This window comes from Lissotriton vulgaris, chromosome 5 (genome assembly GCF_964263255.1).
Source record: "Lissotriton vulgaris chromosome 5, aLisVul1.2, whole genome shotgun sequence".
Lineage (NCBI taxonomy): Eukaryota > Metazoa > Chordata > Amphibia > Caudata > Salamandridae > Lissotriton > Lissotriton vulgaris.
Window position 1 is genome coordinate 1813704879 of NC_141693.1, and position 10228 is coordinate 1813715106.

Here is a 10228-nt window from a genome sequence, read left to right on the forward strand (position 1 = left end):
GCACATGACTGTATGTGCATAGAAATGTGCGTATGTGAGCAAGTGTCTTATGTGTGTATGCACGCGTGAGTGTGCATGCACATACATTTATCCACATCGTTATGAACAGGAGGGAAAGCAGTCACCAAAACGCTCGAGGTAAGGGCTGGTTTTGTTTTTATTAAAAAACGAGGGGATTCCTTGATTATGTGGGATTGCGTATGCGTTGGTGTGAGAAGTGGCCAACAAGTGGGGAAAGATAAGGCATGCGTCCAGGAGTTCAGCGGGCAACACGTTTGATTATGGGGTTCATTTCATTTACCAGCATGTATGTTTTATATTTTTAGCATAATGTGGCAAACATGAGTTATTTAAACACACAACCTAATAATTACGTTTTATATTTTGTAGATAACCCCTGACGAAGGGCTGAAAATGCCACGAAATGCATTGGGTATTGAAAACAATCCAGGAAAGAAGATTTATGTAACATGCCACGCTCTAGACTGGAGTAAGGCCCGATTCGGCATTTCTACAGCATTAAGGCTGATGTAAACATAAGAGTCCTTCGTGTGACTGGACGAAATGAGATTTATGCAAGATAAACTGTGGTTTAAATGGAATAAAAATATTTTGGACAAGATTGGAAACAATTGGTGCATCTTTGTTATGCATAAATAATGGCTGTGCGTCTGGAGTGGGGTGTTTCTTCGCCCCACATTCTTCAAGTGATTACACATACGTGTGATATCACATGCCAAAAAGAAAATACTGTACTTCAGAACAAAATATATATATAATCTTAAACTAAAAAGGTGATGTTTGGGGGGAAAATGATTGCTTTTTGCTGTCTAAAGCCAACCCTAATATGTGAAAGGAGTGTAAATAGTCTACAGTATAAGACTGCAATGGCTCTTTCGACCCCGGGTACTGCCCACAATTGCACAATCGTGTAATTCTTTGCAACTCTGCCCCTTCCCAGACGATTCTCAAACACAACATATGAAAGAGTATCTACTTGGAAGTGGTAAACCGGGAAACAAATCATGAAAGTGTAGCTAGATGCTAAGGTCAATGATAGGACACTTGCCATAGCATTTTATAAACTCCCTTTATGAGGTATAGCTTTTTAGAAATTGTGCTTAGATCTGCACCATTGTAACACCAATGAATGAACTTTGTCTCAGGATGAATGAATCTGCAACACCTCCGAGGAGGGTCAGGCTTGCTTAGTACTCCTTGAAAGTACTGGAAATATGTCACAAGTGCCATTCAAGTGCCTATCAGCCTGATTCATCATTGGGACGTTTTGCGAGTCTGAAATAGCGATTCATAAGGAATCGCTATTCCAGACTCGCAAAACGGGATTCATGTAGGAATCGCAAAAAGATTTGCGATTCCTACACAATCCTTATTTGCGATTATCAAATTGCTAATCGCAAATAAGGAATAACTCCCCATTCATTCCTATGGGCCAAAAGGCCCATAGGAATGAATGGGGAGTATTCCTTATTTGCGATTAGCAATTAGCTAATCGCAAATAAGATAGCGATTTAAAGGGTGCCAGGGGTGTCCAAAGAACACCCTGTAGCACCCCTTAAATGCAAATTGAAACAGGTGTTTCGCACACACATGTCCAAACGACAAGTGTGTGTGCAACATGCAACTTAGAAAAATGCTTTTAAAAGCATTTTTCTAAGTTTTCGCTATTTACCACGAGGTTTGACCTTGCGGTAAATAGTGGGCCGAAATTGCGAATTCGCAATTTTTTAATGGATGATGGAATCTCAAATAGAGATTCCTTAAATGTAATTCCTCGCAAAATTGCGACATCGCTATTACCGATTTTTGCATTTGGGATGATGAATCCCAAATGCAAAAATAGAGCTCGCAAAGGGCCAGATTCTCAGAATCCGGCCCTTTGCGAGCCGATTTCGGCTTGATGAATCAGGCTGTATGTTTTTAGCACACTGTGCAAGTGCGAAACATTCCTCTATTATCCCTGGAGTTTGGGGTGCCTTATGATGTATTATGATGGAAAGTATGCACCAGTTTTTCCAGTCATCTCACAGTCTTTGAAAAGTAGAATAGGTCACTGTGTAACATCCTTTAGACTCTGGACTCTTTTCTTGCACCCCACCCTAGTCTGCTACTGTTGCTGGGCCTGGTCTATCTGAGTCGTGTTCCCTGGGCATTGCCTGCTGCCAGGCTTGGTCTGCTACTAAGCAGTGTCAGATGGGCCCATAGATCAATACCAGAATGGCTGGTCTGACATGTCAGTGTGTGCTCCGTTTTGTGATTGCTTGTGTGCCTGTTTTATGGTGTGATTGTTTGTGAGCCTGTTTTATGGTGTGATGGATCAGTTTTTACTGTTAAATTCCCAACTATTACCACAAACGTTGCCTGTAGGAAGGACACAAGCATGCAGCCACCTGTATCTTGCAAAAAACCCTATAAATTGAGTATTTAGAATTTCGAAACTGCCTTGATTTACAGTATGTGGGCCATCATTTTGCTGTCTGATTCGCTAACGGGGTTCACTTATTTTGTGCCGGTGCCTGTTAGATCTGGGGGTCTCTAGTTGGCAATGGTATTCACCTTTGTCCAAATAGGGACCCTTACTTCTAAGTCAGGATAAGGGGATTACACTCCTAAATAACCCCTGCTCACCCCCTTGGTAGCTTGGCATGGGCAGACAGGCTTATCTCAGAGGTAGTGTGTTAGGAATTTGTGAATATTGACAGTAATACAGTGAAAACACTACAGATGAACACACCACAGGTTTAAAAAAAATAAGTATTCTTTATATAGACTTAACAAAAGACCACAAACGATAAAAAATCCACAATACTATACTTATAGTTGACTTAAAGATGATTAAAGTTGCTTAGTTCAAGTTGATGATCAATGCGACAAAGTTCTCAACAAAGTACCTGGATCCGTAACGCAAAGTAAACAAAAGGCTCGCAAAAGGGGAGATGCGCCGGTTACGAGATCCGGGGGAAAGGTTGAGTCCTGCCTCAATGCTTGCGCAGAGTAGTGGATGCGTCGTGATCCTTACCGGTGCGGAGGTGATGCGTAGGTTCTCGGCCTGCGGGCCTGTTGCGGTGCGCAAGATGGCTTCTTGATGTGGTGCGATGATCCGGTTGCGATGCGAGAAGATGGCGACCTTGACGCGGGGATGCAATGACGATGCGTAGACGCCCTGGCAGCCTTGCGACGACTCTGTACTTTGGAGCATCAACAGGCCCTGCGACACGCTTCTCCGGTGATGCGATGGTGACTCTCTTGATGGCGTCAAGCTTCTCCAGTGATGCGACAGCAGGCAGCTTCGATGAACACACGCTTGCAGGGAGATGCGGCGATGCAACGATTTCAGATGCGGCGGCGACAGGCTTCCTCTCGGTGGATCGCGCTTCCAACTCCCAGCGTCACGTAAATGTCGGTAGATAGAATTCCGAGCAAGGAAATTCACTGGGGGAGCTGGAGGTGAAGTCTTTTGTCCCTGAGATTTAAGCAGGAGGCAAGCACAGTTCAAGCCCTTGGAGAATATTCTGATGATGATGAAAGTCCTTAAAAGTTCCTTCTGCTTTCCTTGGCAATGAAGCAACCACTGCAGGCCAACCCAGCAAACAGCACACTGGCAGAGGGGCAGTCCAAACTCCTGCAGCTTCCTTGGTTCTTCTCCTTGGCAAAAGGTACCTTGTTCCAGAAGTGATCCAAAATTCTTGGGACTGGGTCCTAATATTTATACCCCAAAATCCTTTGTTCTCTGAAGGCAGAGAGGCCTCTGCCTAGTCAAAACCAGTTCCTGAGAACTTTGTTACCATTACTCTTTCGTTCCATTCACTGTGCAGGGCAGAGACATCAGCCGCACCACAGGAGGTGGAGCCAGCACAGGGGAGGGAAGGCACAGCTCTGGAGAACTTTGTTGACAATATTCTTCTTCTCTTTTCGCAGGGCAGAGACATCAGACACACCACAGGAAGTGGAGCCAGCATTGTAGAGGGAAGGCCCGGCCCTATTTAGGTCCGAGGTGAAACTCCTCTCTCCCAACTAGATGCAGATCTCTCTATTCACCACTGAGCTGCCCCAGCCTGTCTCCTGGAATCCCCCAGCCCTGTCACTCACAAACCCAGACAAGGAATACACAACCTAGCAGAGGCAGGCCTGGACAGTTTGGCAAGAAAATGCCTCCTTTCTAAAAGTGGTATTTTCAAACACAGAATATTAAAATCAACTTTACTAAAAAATGTATTTTATTATTCTGAGTTCAGGCATACTAAATTTTAATTTCTACCATGTTCCCTGAGTCAATTAGGATTATAAGAATGTAATAATCTAACTGCCCATTCTAGCCTCTGGAGAACAGGTAGCCTTCAATAGTAAAAGAAAAATGGCTGTAATTCACTATTAGGACATGCTACACACACCAGAGCATGTCCTACCTTCTACTTACAATGCACATTGCCCTTGGGCCTAACATAGGGGTTTCTGATATAAAGCAAAGGGAAGGTTTAGGGACTGGCAAGTGGGTGCACCTGGCCAAGTCGACATGGCAGTCACAGACTGCACACAGGCCTTGCAATGGCAAGCCTGAGACACACTTTTCAAGCTACTTCTGTGGGTGGCACAACCAGCGCTGCAAGCCCACCAGCAGCAATTGATTTACAAGCCCTGGGCACCCATGGTGCACTGTACTAGGGTCTGACAAGTAAATCAAATAGCCCAATCATGGAATCACTAGTTAGTACATCAATTTAACATATGGAGCACTTGCACTGTGGCACTGAATAGCAGTACAAAAGGGGGTGGTGATGGACGGAGCATCTGAACCAATCAAACACTAACACCCAGTCAACAGATCTGGGTTTAATCCATCACCGTTCTTTAGCCCACTCTGCCACCCCAGTTCAGACATGGCCATATGCAAATCAGTCTGACCCTGTGCCTCATTGTAACAGTCCAGCCCGAACTGCCAAGCCATGCCTTCCCTGGACCGGAAACAAGCTTTCTAGGACCAGTCCTAGGAAGCTGCCAGAAACTGGTCCTAGGAAGCTTGAATGCTGTCCAGGGAAGGCATGGCTTGGCAGTTCGGGCTGGACTGTTCCCATGAGGCACAGGCTCAGACTGATTTGCATATGGCCATGTCTGAACTGGGGTGGCAGAGTGGGTTAAAGAACGGTGATGGATTAAACCCAGATCTGTTGACTGGGTGTGTGTTGATTGGTTCAGATGCTCCGTCCATCACCACCTCCTTTAGTACCGCTTTGTTCGCCATAAGTTGGCAGGGTATGCTCAGACATCAGTCCCTTGCTCACTTTGCCACTGGATTCAAGCAAGCATGGCTGAAGATGGCTGTAATGCCAGAAACCGGTCCTGGGAAGCTTGAATCCAGTCCAAGGAAGGCATGGCTTGGCAGTTCGAGCTGGGCTGTTCCCATGAAGCACAGGGTCAGACTGATTTGTATATGACCATGTCAGAACTGGGGTGGCAGAGTGGGCTAAAGAACTTTGCCACTGGATTCAAGCAAGCCTGGCTGAAAACGGCTGTAATGCCAGAAACCGGTCCTAGGAAGCTCACAGGGTCAGACTAACCAGCAAAAACATATCAAAACAGAGGAGGCAATCCGTCAAAAATGGGAGTCTCACGCCAATGATGCGAGGTCAAACAGTGCCTATTTCCTGTACCAGACTTACCCTGCTACGGAGTCTGTGCTTGCTCAGCCCGGTCTGATGCTAGGGCTGCTCTGCTTGTCTCCCCTGCCTTACATTGTTGTGATGAGGACCTGGACTGTACAACACCATGCACCACCCACCATTTTCACTCATTGCACTGTGGCCCTTTGCTGACTGGCTGGCCCAGCATCAATTTTGGATGTGGACCAACTATAAACTGATTAGCTTCAGTTCTCAGCAAGGCATCTGTGGTGAACATTAGTTAAGAATGAATGTCTACCTCAATACCTGGCTTGGTGGTGGTAGGATGAGGGTATCATAGAAAAAGTGATTTGAATTCTATGTTTGCCTTAAACAATTCTCTGATCCGTGATCTAGCATTGGGGATTTTTTTTAAATTAGGTCCCACTTTAACGAGCCCTGTTAAAAAAAATGTACAAAATTCATTGACCCAAATCAAGCACACAACATTGGACCAAAGTGGCAGAATACTATGACTACCGTGCAAATGTGCTTGTGTATTCCATGTGACAGCGGCATTCCATCGTGCCGCTTTGTACACGCGGCGCTATGTTATGTGCTTGGCTTATTGTCTAACATTTGTTCATTGCTCCACCGGGGTTTGCAGCATGTTACTAGTTACGGTGTGTGAAGTTGTTTTGCTATTGGACGGTTCTATTAGTGAGACCAAAAATATTCCTCAATTTTACAAGCTCCAAACTAATTTTCATAACTACGCCCACCCCAAACCACGCCTCAGCCCAGCCCACCACGTCTCAGCCCACCACATATCGTTTTAAGTTGGGTATGCTGTGTCGCTCTTTGGCAGATCTCAAGCTCACAACACCCCAAATATTACTGACTAAGCTATGCCCCTGGGTTTAGCTTTAGTGATGCTAGGGAGGAATGGGAACATATGCCATGAAGCAGACCATAACGGCCAAGAGGCCGGCCATAAAGCCTGTAATGCAGTCAGCATGCCTGGCATGAACAAGATAAGGTTAATACCTGGACTATCAGTTGAGCCAGTGAATAAGAATGGTTTCTGTTACCTCCCTGGGTTATTGGGAGCACACAGTGAGCTGTTTTGGTGTTGGTGTGCAGTGTTTATTCTAGCAAATGCTCTGTCTTTCATTCACTCATCTTCAAATAAACAGAGACATCATGCAGTAACTTCAAATGTGTGTTATTTTTATTTTAGGGGGGGGGGGAAGATTTCCCTTTATCAAAATTCAAAACAAAAGTGCAATAATACAGAACTTTATATAATAATAACCGTGAATTAAAAAAATATCAGTACAAAAAATAATCTGCAATACAGCAGGAAAATACAAAATAGTATTCAAGAATATATTTTGTTTTGTAAATTAAGACAACACAAGATTCAGAAATCGGTGTGAACTTCCAATGCCACATATATGTTTTCCCTATTCATATTATTCATAATTGTATTTATAACAAGAGTTATAATGTACTTTATTGTTCTTCATATTTATTGTCTACTAACATAATTTCAATACATTTTATGAAAATGAATCGGTTTGAAAGGAGACCCGGTATAGAACATACGCTGTTTCATTGACACAATATATATTAATCTCATAATGCATCAGTGAAAAAATACTTCCCCTCATTGCAGTCATATGAACCCAAAGCTCCCCCACTGTTAAATCGTTGTTCACTTCCTTAATAAGATATGACAACTTGAATATTTCAGTGCAGCCTGAGTGTGTGTGTGTGGTGTCGCCTGATGATTTGCTTGTTTGTGATTTCCATCTATTTGTTAATTTCTGCATGCCAGTGATCTTATATCCTGCGCGCCTCTGTAAACTAATCCTGGCTAAGCAAAGGGTAGGTTGCATTCTGGGACCTGTAGTTGTTCTTTTAATACTATAATCCTAGCATGCATGGTGCTGTTAGTTATAAAGCCAGGGCAGCAAACGGCAGGCTATGTGTCTTAGCTACCAAAATTCCCAGGCCCACGTGTGATGTGCTGCTCCAGTCCAGCTTTTTTTTTATTCTGGGGCTTGTAGTCTTGTTTTACAAGAGTACTACAAGTCCCAGAATGTAAAGATAAAACCTAGACTGGAGCAGCACATCATGCATGGACTTATGACACTCGGCGGCTCCGACATCTGCTTAAACACAAAACTGGTCTCACTGAAACACTTGTAGAGACACAAACGCACACAGACACCAATTAGTACACTAACAATGTCCAAATGCAGACCCAAGCACACTCATAAGTAGCCTATCTCTCCCGCACCCTTCAACATAATCACAAAAATACAAGTCCTTAAACATACAGAAGCAAACGTTTGCAATAAACACAAACCTACACACGCACCGAGACAATGGTTGTCACACACACAGATAGAAACAAACTCTTAACAATTTAGGCACACACAAAATACACACCTTTTCTACCAGTGAAGTTAATATGCAGAAGTCACACTTATTCGCCCACATGAGTCATAGCTGTCTAGTGCCCTATTGGAACCCTGTCTTCAACCGCACTTTGCATTATGGGACTTGTAGTTGTCCTTTCTCCATTCAATGTGTGCTATTGCAGCACACAAAGGATGTTTGTCTAAAGTCCACGACAGATTGATGGGACCCACACATGATTAGGAGATACTTGGTAGCTATGCAGGCTACAAACATTTTTAGACATATTTCTCGTTCGGAATTACCTATTCACCACATAAAGCACTAGCAGTTATAAAGGAATGTACCTCATGGACAGCTTCAGCTCCATATATGCACTCTTTCATTGATTTACACATGAAGTAAACATTGGAGCAAGTTAGTGCAAATGATATGACTCTGTTCTGTACATCTAACACCTGGCACCCCACCAGTCAGGTTGACTCTGAACACCTGGACACCATGCAAAAAGCTTGTCCTTGTACTCTGTAAGTATAGTCCCTTTAAACATTTGTACATACGAAGGAGCAGAGTGTAAGTACATGCAGCCCCCACCCCCACATGGGTGCCCTGGTGTTTCACCAGAGACCTCAGTACGGTTTGGTAGAAGTCAGCTTGATGTTTCAAAGTAATACAAATTCACATTGTCAAACATCTGGCGTTTCAGGGGCTGCAATTCCATATGCCAACCGTTCTAGTTTATGCAAAAAAAGGCCCAGGTAAGAGATATCAAGTAGTGGTAAAGTTGTCATCTATGGAGCCAGATGACTTGCAGTCTACCTTACCCTTTTTGGCCATGTGTGATCTTAGACAAGTCACTTTGTCTCAAAGTGCTTCATTTGTCATAGCTGTAAAAACTGAGAGCCCCTAGAAACAGGCTGAAGATCACAATTAAGTGCTACATTAAAAAGTGCACGGGTGCAAGCGGATTGGTAGCTGATCATCTTGACATACGTGCTCTGAATACCACCATGCCAGTACACCTGCTGGATGCTTAGAACAGTCTGGTTTTCTTAAGCTGCTTCACCATCTTGGCATAGTCTTCCTACGCTGCTTTACCATCTCAGACAGCTTCTCCAGCCCTTCCACCAGCCCCTCACCATTGGTGGCACAGCAGGCCTGCACGTGCCACTCGTGGCCCACCAGCTTCCGCAGCCCCAGCTCCTCCATTAGCGCCGAGGGACTCCTTGCTCCAGGAAGGTCCTGCTTGTTGGCCAGGACCACCAGCGGCACACCCCGCATCTCATCATTCTCAAAGATAGCGTCCAGCTCAGACCGGGACTCCTCGAAGCGCTCAGGGTCGGCGCTGTCCACCACAAAGAGCAGCCCGTCTGTGTTGGTGAAGTAGTGCTTCCACAGGGCTCGGATCTTGGTTTGGCCGCCCACGTCCCAGACCGTGAAGGTCACACCCCTCATGGGCTCCACCGTTTCCACGTTGAAGCCAATGGTGGGGATGGTAGTCACAGTCTCGTTCAGCTTCAGCTTGTAGACAATGGTGGTTTTGCCAGCGGCGTCCAGCCCCAACATCAGGATCCGGGCTTCAAGGCCGTAGAAGCTCTTCAGCGCCTCGTGGAGTGTGCTGAGAAAGATGCCCATGATGCCAGCCAGACACCAGATCTCCAAGAGTCTTCTGTTAGTATCTGTTCGTCTCTGGAGAACTGGGCGCACACAGTCTCTTTGTGGAGCCTGCCGCCGTATCTCTCTTTCTCGTTCTGGTGGTAAACGTGCCTTGATGCACCAGATTCGAGGTGCGTGCACTCCAAATCGTCTATTTCTCTTGTGTTCTGGGCGTTGCGAGCACACTCTGCAAACACCCGCTCCATTGTCTCGCTATTTATAACGAAAAGCTCTCCTGAGAAGTGGCAGTTCAGGTTTCTGCACCGAACATCATATTTCATAAGCTCCGTTTTGATTGGTTAAAGGGCTGAGCGAAGTATTTCAACACATCATTGCTGCCAACTCTGTCAGTGGACTGCTGGAAGGCGAGGTGCTGGAACCGTACACTGCTTCCTGGAGCGGTGTGTGACGTCACAGGAAGAGATACCGCGTCAAATGAAAGACAGAAAGTGCTACCACCGACACCGCAGGAGTCCCTCTGATTGGTTACGAACAACCTTCTCCGAAATGTCAGTCAAATGTCTTCG

General features: G+C 45.1%; 1 pseudogene across 1 annotated transcript; it reads right to left on the reverse strand.

Annotated features, from left to right (window-relative positions):
* Nucleotides 1-7132: 7132 nt before the first annotated feature.
* Nucleotides 7133-9959, reverse strand: LOC147717281 (uncharacterized; annotated as a pseudogene). Its single transcript, XR_015296069.1, has one exon. The product of XR_015296069.1 is annotated as an uncharacterized LOC147717281 (transcript).
* Nucleotides 9960-10228: the final 269 nt, after the last annotated feature.